The sequence below is a fragment of the Temnothorax longispinosus genome, chromosome 11 (genome assembly GCF_030848805.1).
Source record: "Temnothorax longispinosus isolate EJ_2023e chromosome 11, Tlon_JGU_v1, whole genome shotgun sequence".
NCBI classification, from domain to species: Eukaryota; Metazoa; Arthropoda; class Insecta; order Hymenoptera; family Formicidae; genus Temnothorax; species Temnothorax longispinosus.
In genome coordinates, this window is record NC_092368.1 from 9992449 (window position 1) to 10003713 (window position 11265).

Below are 11265 nucleotides of genomic sequence, written 5' to 3' on the forward strand. Positions count from 1 at the left end.
GCCCACGCCTGAGAAATACTGCGATCTCGTGAATCGTGGTGCGTAGAATCGCACCTGGCGCCCAACTTAACATCTTAAAAATACTCAGTCGAGCTACCATCGGGGTTTCGGAGAGCAAAATCGCGAATCTATATAGAGATTATAGTGAAGAAAGCGACGGCGCGCTCCTCCACGGCCGGCGAGACCGTGAGGACATCGTCGTCGTCGTCACAATATATATATATATATATATATTCGTGTCTCTTTCATGCAGATACAAGATACTGGTCCATGTACGAACCGACACGAACGAGAAGCCGCATCCGTGCTTCCAGTGTGACAAGAGCTTCAGCGGAGTCGAAAACCTGAAGATCCACGCGCGCTCTCACACCAGCGAGCGTTCCTACGTCTGTCCCGTCGAGAGTTGCACGAAGGCTTACTCGACGTTCTCTGACAGTGTCAAGCATATACTACAACTCACGCTGTAGCGAAGCCCGCGTACTGCAAGGTGCCGGGCTGCCCGGAGGTCGACCGCGCCGTCGTCCTTGAGGAAGCACGTTAAAACCTACCGCTACTACGTGACGAACAACGACAAGGTCCAAGAAAAGAGCTTCGACGCAAGCAACGTTCAGGAAAAAAATGAGCGTTGACGTTACGTCGCTCGACAAGCAGAGCAGTAGCGCGCCGTCCGAGTCGGATAAGAAGGACTTTAGTCGCGAGAGTAGCGTGTCGGGCTGCAACCCGAAGACCAGCAACAGCTTCGAAGAGTAAAGAAACTTCGTCGATGGGAACACGTTGTATAATCTTCAGGAACAACGGAAGGAACAGGAGCAGGTCACCCCGCCGAAACCTACCGACGAGCAGGATGTAAAGATTTATCCGAGGATGTACGCGGACACGTACCGCATACCGGACAGGCATCAGGTGACACCGATGTACGCGTCTGGCGGCCCCGGCGCAAAACTTGGCCTAAACTTGTTCAATCCTAGCAGTACGCCGTCGAGCGCATCGACGCCGACTGGTAGCCACCCTTCGGCCCCGCTGCAGAGCCCACCGGCACTTTCCACATCGCCGACTCCGTCGCAGCCGCCGCCGCCACACGCCGCACCGTCTACACACTCTCATACCCGCGTCCCACGAGGTAAACCCTCGCACGGAGTTTATCCGTTTGCCGGATGGCAGGAAGATACAACGTTACTAAGTCACCCGCGAGGGTGCGACGAACGTAACGTTTGCGAAACTTGTGACACTAAACGGCGGCTAAACTTATTTCGTATGATACATATACGTGCGAAAAAAGACGTACTAAGGTCGGAGTCACGACGATCATACATAAGAACGTCGACCGTCTGACATCTAACGTCCGCCAACATACGTGCAGTACGAGATACGTAATATCGCGTAGTATCTGGTAGCTGTCGATTTTTACATGTGCTGTTCGAGCTAAACTTTGTCGAGCGATGAATGTAACGTGAAACAGGTTTTTTCGTTGTATATAAACGTAGGAACAAGAGGAGGCAAGAAATTATAAAAAAGACGTAACATGATTTTTTCTTGTTTTAGATGGGGCGTTATTTTCGGAAGTTAGAGACCGCACGCCGGCCTTACCGCCCAAGCAGTCCGCGTCCTCGTCGCCGACGGGATCGATCGTGCGACCTACACCGCCGTCGCGCCGAGGAGAGGGTCCGTCGCCGCGCGGCAGACGGTCACCCGCAACGATCGCCCGCGCCGACAACGTCGCCAGCCTAGACGTGTACCACTGGTGTAGGCGTGGGTTCCTCGCGAGGACCGTCCCCACTCACGCGCGGCTTAGCTGACACCATCCCGCTAGCGGTGGCGTTCCACGAGATAGTGCCTTCCTCGTTCCGCGGCACGGACGAGACCCGCTGCCAGGTGAAGCTGAGCGGTGACATGATGCTTTCGTTTCCGGCCGGCATCGTCACGGTCCTGGCGAACACGTCCAGTCCTGCCAAGCTAACCTTCCGCGTGAGGAACACCAACGGGCTAGAGAAGCTGTTGCTGAACAGCCAACTCATCAGCATGTAAGTCCGTTTGGTCTACGCGCCGCGTCTTAACGCGAGAGAAGGCAGCTTGATGAAAAGGGATGCTTCTAGGGACGCAACTCAGACTACCGTCGACAGTATAATCTTCGACGTCAACATGAGTGCCTTAACTATGTTGCTACGGCGGCAAGCTGAACAGAACCCTTCGGCCTCGTCGTTCACGGTAAACCGTCTCAAGTACCAGATCAAATGCAAAGAAGGCGCCGGTTCGTGCCCTTTTCACGTGGTCGCATCGTGGAACGGTGAATCGACCCATACCGATCTCAAGGTACCCGGCCATCCCTCGTATCTTCGTAAGAAATAATATGAGAAACTTAAAGCGACACGTTCATCTCTTTCGCTCGCTTGATGTGGCAGCCCGTACAACGTAGCGTGTTTTCGCGTCTAGATCGCGTATAAATACAATAGTCGCGCTCGGGCCTCGCCGAGCCCTTTGTTGAATCTCCATGTTGCGGCGCCCATCGACGGCGGTTTCAAGTCGCTCAACAGCAAACCGCCGGCACAGTGACTCCCCGATACGACGCGCGTACTATGGAACGTCACGAAGATTTTGCAGGACAGCGAGGGTAACGGAGTCGGATCTCTGAAAGCGCGAGTCGAACTCGAACACGGCCCAGGCACGCAGGGCACGATCGTCACTCACGTCACGTGCAAAGGGACCACCGTGTCGGGTGTCGACGTTGAGCTTCGAGGCTCTGGCGACTGCGTGAGTTTGGTGAGGCGAAACGTTGTGTCCGGTACGTTACGCAGATACGCAGGCCGCCTTCACGGCCGTCTTCACTGCCGGCGTCACGCAAAAGAATATAAATCATGTGAAGAGTGTACGTTTTGTGCCACTTAAAGATATAACGAGATACGACGTTATAGAAGACATTTTATTACGAGACGATATGTTACATACAGAGTGTTTGGTACGCACGTAACATCTCCGGCGAGGCCGTGGAAGGAGCGTTCTGTAACGAACGGCTACGCGGCGACGTGTGTACTCGTACAAGCGGGGACGGACGTTTCCCACCAGCTTTCCTGGTCTCGTCTAGCTGTACTACGCTACCAGACACGAGAAAATTGCCGAGATAAGAAGACGCGTTGCTCATGACCTCCACTGCAGTACGTCGCAGCCGCACCGTGCAATTCTCGCGCTTTAACGCGCTATAACCGCGCGACGTGCACCACTTTAACGTGACTGTCTCGTCGTCGACGCCTTCTTCGAAACGCCTAACGGTCTTTCACACGACTGAGTTTAGCGGCATACCTGCACGCAGCTAACGAAACTTTCGGATATCTGAAGCCACGATGCGTAAAAACTGTTGGAAAAGAACGTTTGTAACGTAAAATCTTTCAAGATCGCAGTGTACGCGGCAGAAGACGGAACGCGCTCCACCGCGTACGTGGCAGACAAGTTTACCGTCTACTCTTCTTTCCGAAATATATCCGTTACTGTAGTCGTAACCAACGCCGACGGAGACAAGATCAACGGAGATACGGTAAACGGAAACGCTGAAACTTTGCGCGAGTAGACTTGTAGGCCAGTCATCGTAAACTACGTTAGGAGGGTAACCTTCCACGTACTCTTCAGATTGCAACCACCCGGACGCGCTTTGCGTTAAGATGCTGTAAGTGGGAGTACGTTGTTTCGCCGACGTACGGCGCCGTAAAAAGCTTGTAACGCGCGTATCAACAAAAAAACGCACGTTTTTTTATTTTTCTTAACACGTTCGAAAACTAAGCAAACGAGGGTAACTAACTATACGTACCTTTTTTGTAGAGCGTAAACATATCTATAAAAATGATCTAAACAACATTTCGCGTCAAGTCAGTCGTTTAGCTTGCACGCGCCGTTAAAGTCTGAGACTCTGATCTCGAAAACCCTTGCGTTCCGTGTTTTTTGATGTTGCATCGGTGATTTTTTCCGGTCCGTTAAACGGGACGTAAAACGTCCCAAAAAATCACACATCATCTGAGAACTACAAAAAATACTTTTCAGGGTATAACCGATTTTTTAAACCCTTTTTCTTTAGTTTGTAGCTCGATAAGCAAAAAATTTTGATTTTTTGGACTACTCTTAGTTTTTCGCTGTTTTCAGAACTTAGACGTTCGTTGAGACGACGTTTATCGTCGGCATCTTGTTGTGGACGAACATTGCAACAAAAAAGACCCTTGTCGTTTTTCCGTACGACAAACACTGATTTTTTTATTAACGCGCAAAGTTATCCACGCGTACGCACAGGTCGACGAACGTTTGTTTTACATTAAACAACGTCGTTTTCCGTAAACGTTACGTACGTTTTCGCCGTCGTCGTGAACCATCGTGCAAAGCCGCTTTCAACACCGTCTCTCATTTTTACTTCGTTAGTAACAACGTGTTTACTTACAACGTGTTCGAAACACGTAAAAAAACATGTTATCGTCGTTGTACTCGTCGTCTCCGTTTAACTCAAAAAATGTTTTACGTGCCTGCGCGACACACGTATATAAGCGACATATATATATAGTTCGTCCACAACAAGATGCCGACGATAAACGTTGTTTCAACGAAAGTCTAAGGTCTGAAAACAGCGAAAAACTAAGAGTAGTCCAAAAAATCAAAATTTTTTGCTTACCGAGCTACAAACTAAAGAAAAAGGGTCTAAAAAATCGGTTACACCCTGAAAAGTAATCTTTGTAGTTTTCAGATGATGTGTGATTTTTTGGGACGTTTTACGTCCCGTTTAACGGACTGAAAAAAATCGACGCAATATCAAAAAACACGGAACGCGAGAGTTTTCGAGATCCGAGTTTTAGACTTTAACGGCGCGTGCAAACTAAACGACTGACTTGACGCAACATGTTGCTCAGATCATTCTTGTAGATACGTTTACGCTCTACAAAAAAGGTACGTATAGTTACGTACCCTCGTTTTCTTAGTTTTCGAACGCGTTGAGAAAAAATAAAAAACGTGCGTTTTTTGTTGATACGCGTGTTACAAACTTTTTAAGACGCCGTACTTTGGCGAAGCAAACGTACTCTCACTTACAGCACCTTAACGTAAAACGCGTTCGGATGGTTGCAACCTGAAAAGACGACGTGGAAAGTTCGCGGTCTACGATGACTGGCCTCGTGTACTGTTAGAACGGCGGCGCGTTGTGCAAGAAACGAACGTTAACGTGTTGAGCAACGCAAACAATTTACACTACTCGAACTACGCGTACAACGCACGTAAACGTAAAATATAAAAAGTATCGTATAAAAGATTGAGAACATCGCCTACGTCGTTAGCACAAAACGAGACAGACGTCAAACGATGTCGTACGCCGCAAAGGCTCACCTCTCGAAGATCTTACGTGGTAACTTGAACGTCACGCGTCGTGGAATATATCGTCAGCATACGCAACGGGCACGTCGCAACGGGACGTAACGTGCAACGTAGAACAAAACGGCCGCGACGGCCGGACGCGTTACGAAGCGAGCTACAAAAAAAACGACTGACTATGCGGAGAGACTAGCGTCGTCTTGTGTTTTTCTGTGCTAGTTACGTTAAAACGATGTTCTCCAAGCTCTTCCGCGTCGTTGTTGCCGTGGCACTCGTGCGGCCGCGTATCCTACTCCACGTTCACAGCTTGCTAGTCGTCTCGTTCAGAGCGGTTCTTTTCTCGTGTTGAATATCGGAGTACTCCGTCAACTTTTCGCATGCTACGAGCACAGCTGCGCGCACTAAAGAATCCTCCTCAGATTCCGAACGCTTTGTCAACACTCCTAAAATAATACGGCGCGTCCGTGTCTACAACGAAAACCATTTCCCGTCGTTCGCTCCGTAAACGCTGGTTCTTAACACAGAGATACTTTGTATATATCACGAACCGTGACGCGTTGCATTTTCCAACGTAGCGCATCCGTAGTTAACAACGAAAGAACAACAGAAGTTTAGAGGGAACACTTCGCGACGTCAACGTTTCCTTCACGATGCTCCCGAAGTTTAACGCGTGACGTGCAAGATCGCTTACAAGAACGCTACGCTAAGAAAAAAAAAATAATACGCGAGACACGAAAGACAACGTTAACGCGTCGCAACACGACCGTAGCCGACGCGGTCTATGTACCACGTTTCCTGTGAAAAAAAAAGTCCCCGACACGACGACAATACTTCAGCAAAGCATCTCGACGCTGATGGTCCACAGGACGTTGCAGCGCAATGCCAGCGGTCGCAACGTCTCGCCCCTACTCTTTAGAAACGCAAACTCGAACAAGCACATACGAAAGATGCCGAACGACCGCGGCGACATCGAATATTTCGTGTTCCGGTTTGTTCAAGTATGTTAGTTTTCATTTTATAGGCGACGGAAAACAGTACGTCACGGTACAACTTTTCAACGACGGTATATTTCGTTCATATGATATATTACACACACACGTTCAGTTGCACAAACGTTCATCAAAAGGCGCTCTACAAGCACTTTCGCGTCAAAAAAACAAAACGTACCTCTTTCGATAACTTACTTGAAAAAATATATTTAGATGAACGGACGTTTTTACGTACGCATGCATACGTCGAACGTAGTGTTCGGTGTCTGTCGACGCTTTATATATATATATATATACCGTCCTGTCGGTGCGCTCCGCGACGTTTCACACACGTCTGTCCAGTAACTTTGTCTTACTTCGTAGCTTCGACGCCGCATCGTTCAAAGAAACGTAACGCACGTTAAGACGCGACGACTTGAAAAAAATATATAAACATACATGTAAAGAAAACGTTTGCGAAAAACTTGCGACGTAAGATGTACGGCGTCGAGTACGAGAGTACGACACGTGTGTTAAAGCTCTGAAACTGTGAAGAACGCGTAAACCAACAGAAAAACGCAACGGGTTCAAAGCAAACAAAAAAGACGGCACCGCGTTTGTACTATACTACATCAGACGTGACGTTAACGCAAAACGACACTTAAAAAAACGACAGAAGCGCACCGACACGCTCACGTAAACGTACAAACGTCGAAAGTCGACCGCGTTTCTTAACTTAAACTTTTTTTAACAAACGGTCGAACGGCCTACTCGTTAGTCGACGTCCATGTCCTCGGGGTAGTGGTGTCGCACTCTTCTGGAGACTTTGTTTATCAGATGTGCTACGTAAGTCTTATACGTTACCGGCGCGACTGACGTACAGACGTATTTTTGTCTCACAAGGGAACGGTCGGAAGTGTCCCTACCCGATTTGGATGCGCTTTGGATATGTTGTTGAGCATCAAAAAATATTAGACTCGTATTTTTTTTTCTGCGTATCTCGACGTTTATTGGTTGAAAATATCCCTAAAAAATAACGACCGATTTGGATGCCCTTTGGATATGTTGTTGAGCATCAAAAAACATTAGACACGTGTTTTTTTTTAGTTGCGTATCTCGACGTTTATTGGTTGAAAAAATCCCTAAAAAATAACGACCGATTTGGATGCCCTTTGGATATGTTGTTGAGCATCAAAAAACATTAGACACGTGTTTTTTTTTAGCTGCGTATCTCGACGTTTAGGGGTTGAAACAACCCCTTGAAAATAACGGATTTTATAGTTTTTAGCGAATATCTTCGAAAATATAAGGCGTAACGACAAAACATTTGTACGAAATGTTTATGGCTTTTTGTGCTCTTTACAATGGCGTAATCAAATTTTTAAAATTTGTCACATTTTTTAATTTAACCCCACCCCCACCTATTATTTTGCCAAATATAACAATTTTTCCAACGCAAATTTAAGAGCGTCAAATGCCAAATACATCCATGTGTATTTTTATTATACCATTATTAGATTTTTGGCAAGACGAGATGATATGTGGTATAGGCGTCGCGCTGTAGGTAGGTGTTGCGTTATTTCTGTTCAGTTGTGCCGTACGCTTAAAAATTTTCACTTCAACTCCGGGATGACCGAAAGCGCTGATGCAAAGGCTAGCGCAAGGCACTGACAGCGCTATTTCGAGAGTCCTAGACTAGCAACGGAATGTCGACTCCGACATTATAAATACCGCCGAATTGTAAGATCGGGCGGGCAGTCGCAAATCATAATCTGAACGAACAGGTGCGTTACATTAACCACTACAATAATATACTATCCCGGTTACGGCACAACAAAATCAACAACCAAATTCACGCATTTGAATATCATTTGCTTGTGTCATAATTCCGAAAAGCAAGCATTTCAGATCATAAGTCTAAAGTGTAAAGAACTGTGTTGTACGCTGTCGTTTTGTGAACATGTAAGTGCATTTTTATTGTTAACTTTTATTGGTTTCTTACGCTTGTTACTTTTTTCTTTGATATTGAATATTGAATATAATTTTTTATTCAGCTCTTACTCAATTCTTTGCCAGTGACTGTATAATCTTTTTGTTCATAAAATGTCACGTTGTAAGCACCTACTATAGTATATTGTGCACCAAGGAGAGAAAGCAGCGTTTTTCAGACTCGTGTGATTTGCCGCTCTCGCCTTTGGCTCGGGTGGCAAACTTCACACGAGTCTACAACACAGTTCAGAGTACGACACGTGTGTTAAAGCTCTGAAACTGTGAAGAACGCGCGTAAACCAACAGAAAAACGCAACGGGTTCAAAGCAAACAAAAAAGACGGCACCGCGTTTGTACTATACTACATCAGACGTGACGTTAACGCAAAACGACACTTAAAAAAACGACAGAAGCGCACCGACACGCTCACGTAAACGTACAAACGTCGAAAGTCGACCGCGTTTCTTAACTTAAACTTTTTTTTAACAAAACGGTCGAACGGCCTACTCGTTAGTCGACGTCCATGTCCTCGGGGTAGTGGTGTCGCACTCTTCTGGAGACTTTGTTTATCAGATGTGCTACGTAAGTCTTATACGTTACCGGCGCGACTGACGTACAGACGTATTTTTGTCTCACAAGGGAACGGTCGGAAGTGTCCCTACCCGATTTGGATGCGCTTTGGATATGTTGTTGAGCATCAAAAAATATTAGACTCGTATTTTTTTTTTCTGCGTATCTCGACGTTTATTGGTTGAAAATATCCCTAAAAAATAACGACCGATTTGGATGCCCTTTGGATATGTTGTTGAGCATCAAAAAACATTAGACACGTGTTTTTTTTTAGTTGCGTATCTCGACGTTTATTGGTTGAAAAAATCCCTAAAAAATAACGACCGATTTGGATGCCCTTTGGATATGTTGTTGAGCATCAAAAAACATTAGACACGTGTTTTTTTTTAGCTGCGTATCTCGACGTTTAGGGGTTGAAACAACCCCTTGAAAATAACGGATTTTATAGTTTTTAGCGAATATCTTCGAAAATATAAGGCGTAACGACAAAACATTTGTACGAAATGTTTATGGCTTTTTGTGCTCTTTACAATGGCGTAATCAAATTTTTAAAATTTGTCACATTTTTAATTTAACCCCACCCCCACCTATTATTTTTGCCAAATATAACAATTTTTCCAACGCAAATTTAAGAGCGTCAAATGCCAAATACATCCATGTGTATTTTTATTATACCATTATTAGATTTTTGGCAAGACGAGATGATATGTGGTATAGGCGTCGCGCTGTAGGTAGGTGTTGCGTTATTTCTGTTCAGTTGTGCCGTACGCTTAAAAATTTTCACTTCAACTCCGGGATGACGAAAGCGCTGATGCAAAGGCTAGCGCAAGGCACTGACAGCGCTATTTCGAGAGTCCTAGACTAGCAACGGAATGTCGACTCCGACATTATAAATACCGCCGAATTGTAAGATCGGGCGGGCAGTCGCAAATCATAATCTGAACGAACAGGTGCGTTACATTAACCACTACAATAATATACTATCCCGGTTACGGCACAACAAAATCAACAACCAAATTCACGCATTTGAATATCATTTGCTTGTGTCATAATTCCGAAAAGCAAGCATTTCAGATCATAAGTCTAAAGTGTAAAGAACTGTGTTGTACGCTGTCGTTTTGTGAACATGTAAGTGCATTTTTATTGTTAACTTTTATTGGTTTCTTACGCTTGTTACTTTTTTCTTTGATATTGAATATTGAATATAATTTTTTATTCAGCTCTTACTCAATTCTTTGCCAGTGACTGTATAATCTTTTTTGTTCATAAAATGTCACGTTGTAAGCACCTACTATAGTATATTGTGCACCAAGGAGAGAAAGCAGCGTTTTTCAGACTCGTGTGATTTGCCGCTCTCGCCTTTGGCTCGGGTGGCAAACTTCACACGAGTCTACAACACAGTTCTTTACACTTCAGACTTATGATCTGAAATGCTTGCTTTTCGGAATTATGACACAAGCAAATGATATTCAAATGCGTGAATTTGGTTGTTGATTTTGTTGTGCCGTAACCGGGATAGTATATTATTGTAGTGGTTAATGTGACGCACCTGTTCGTTCAGATTATGATTTGCGACTGCCCGCCCGATCTTACAATTCGGCGGTATTTATAATGTCGGAGTCGACATTCCGTTGCTAGTCTAGGACTCTCGAAATAGCGCTGTCAGTGCCTTGCGCTAGCCTTTGCATCAGCGCTTTCGGTCATCCCGGAGTTGAAATGGAAATTTTTAAGCGTACGGCGCAACTGAACAGAAATAACGCAACACCTACCTACAGCGCGACGCCTATACCACATATCATCTCGTCTTGCCAAAAATCTAATAATGGTATAATAAAAATACACATAGATGTATTTGGCATTTGACGCTCTTAAATTTGCGTTGGAAAAATTGTTATATTTGGCAAAAATAATAGGTGGGGGTGGGGTTAAATTAAAAAATGTGACAAATTTTAAAAATTTGATTACGCCATTGTAAAGAGCACAAAAAGCCTGCGACGCTATTTCTCTATATGTTTGGTCCCGGCCCGTGAGGCGGGCCGGAATCGCGTAGCAAGTATATGATCGGGTGGCAGAGCGGATCTCGAAAGCGATACGAAACAATGTTGGGCGCCTGGTGTGGATACGGCCACACCACCGTGTACTCTAACCCGCGAAAAGTACTCTACACGAACTCTACACAGATCCGACCTAAACTCTAAGTATCGACACAACTCTTAACTCCCACGTCATGACACCTCCGCTCTGGCCGATCGCAACGACTGCTCAGGATTTTCGACAGCGGGTCGTGATCCTTACATAGGCTGACTGCGGAAGGGTTTGACCATTGGCGAGGCGAAACAAACACAAAAGAAAGTACTCAAGTAACATGTAAATCTAAGTATAATATAAAAGAAAGCGTGATAATAGC

At 45.6% G+C, this 11265-nt stretch overlaps 1 pseudogene; it reads left to right on the top strand.

Annotated features, from left to right (window-relative positions):
- The first annotated feature begins 864 nt into the window (after positions 1–864).
- LOC139821373 (SH3-containing GRB2-like protein 3-interacting protein 1) lies at positions 865–2965 on the top strand (annotated as a pseudogene).
- Positions 2966–11265: the final 8300 nt, after the last annotated feature.